This window comes from Aulonocara sp. 'chitande type north' Nkhata Bay, linkage group LG15 (assembly GCF_057382095.1).
Source record: "Aulonocara sp. 'chitande type north' Nkhata Bay isolate Kocher_YH1m ecotype deep benthic linkage group LG15, A_spYH_male_GT1.1, whole genome shotgun sequence".
Classification (NCBI taxonomy): Eukaryota; Metazoa; Chordata; class Actinopteri; order Cichliformes; family Cichlidae; genus Aulonocara; species Aulonocara sp. 'chitande type north' Nkhata Bay.
Genome location: NC_141358.1, coordinates 26,867,615 through 26,869,442, shown reverse-complemented (window position 1 = coordinate 26,869,442; position 1,828 = coordinate 26,867,615).

Genomic DNA, 1,828 nt, shown 5'->3' with positions numbered 1-1,828 from the left:
TAGATAAAGGATATTACAGTGTGTCCGGGGATGGGTGTCCAGGTACACACCGGCTCACTCCTTGGTGGCTGCTTGTCGGGGCCTGGAGCCTGGGGCTCACTCGGGCCACTTCGGGGGTGGGGTGCTGTCAGCCTCTCGGCCTGGGGCTCGGTCACAGGCACAGCTGCCTGCCGACGGAGCTCACGGGCGCGTCACTGCAACCCCCCCCCTGGCTTCTGCTCCGCGGCTGCTGAGTGACCCCTCATCTGGGGCTCTCCTCAGCTCTTTCTGGGATAGCAATTCTCTGATGATGTGCTGCAGCTGGTTTCTAAAACGATGTAAAGACATCCAAGTTAGAAGACGTCTGAGGCAACCTGAGCCAACTGTTTGACTTCAGGTGTGCTCGCTCCATCGAGTCGCTGCTGCTATGGCCTCTCCTCTGCAGGTCATTTGAGTTAATCAGAAAACAAAAATAAAATGAAAGTAGAATCAAATACAATAAAGTAACATCAGCATCTCATGCTTCATTTTTAACTTCATTCATTTGTTTTCACCAGTTGTTTGTCCACCTTCATTTACCACAGCTGTTGCTAGGGTAACATTACAGTGTTCGGCAGGTTGCCATGGTGATACTACAGAGAGTAGCCATCAAAGAAGCTTTGTGTTGCATTCACTTACAGTTGGTTGACACTGGCATCGAGTCCTCAGATGAACTCTGAGCTGTAAATGTTTTATTGAATTTCTCTGTGTGCCATAAACGCCATCGTACTGCATTCAAGGCCTGCTGGTTCATCTCAGCTTCAGTACTTTGTGAGTAGTACTTCCTGTATTGGTTGGCGCAGCAGACGATGTACAAAAATGTCTACAAGGAGCCTGGTCACCAGCTCCAAGCATCTGACAAAATAGAAGCTTTGTTTCTTTCTAAACGCATGATCGTAACCATCGTGTATAAGACAGAGCTCGCTTCTGTCACATCACCTTTTGGTTTTTCCCAATCCTCAGTCTTTTTTTTTTTTTTTTTTTTTTTTTTTTTTTAAATTTCATTTTGATGCCATTTTGTTTCCAGTGCTCACCATATTTGGATGAGATTGCACAGCATCCATGTTATTAGTGAGATCATTAAAAAGTGCCCCAACAGCACAAACATAGCCCACAGGTCCAGTTCAGGGACTCTAATTAGCTGAGGTATCTGCTAGCAGACAGCTAGCAGCTACTGGCACCTGTGTTTTGTCATTCACCGGTCAGTCAAAAAGGCCACACCCCTAATAATGCAAACTTTAAGCCTTAATACAATTTAAACAGGTTGTGATATCTGTATCTTACTTCTGATATGAACCCAAACAAACTGTTAGACTCTGTTCTTCAATGTGTAAAATTATGTAATCTGCATATAGTGACACCCTTCTGGTTATTCTTTTACTTCCTTTTTATTCTGTAGCAAAAGTTTAAAATGGGTGTTATGAAGGGGGAAATTCTCTGTAGAGAACAACCAATTTGTGTATCAGGCTGTAAACATGTTTATTTCTGCTGTGAAGTTTTAACATGGGAGTGTATTGGTTGTTGTTTCAGCCTCAGAAGTCTCAGGTTGTTTTTTCCCGGTTGAGTTTGAAATCGTTCATTTACTCAAGTACTAACCTGCAGCGTGCCATCACCATTGCTGTAGATTCAGAAAATAAGAAGTCACACTAAACGAGTAGTTTAAATAACTGACTACTGCATTAATCTTTTAACTGGAGAGGCTTCAGGTCTGTCTTTTTAACCTCTAATAATATTCAAATAATCCTCAGGAAACAGATGAGCTCTCTCGGCTCAGTTCTGTGTGCTGACTGTTAGCTTGTGTTTTTGCAGC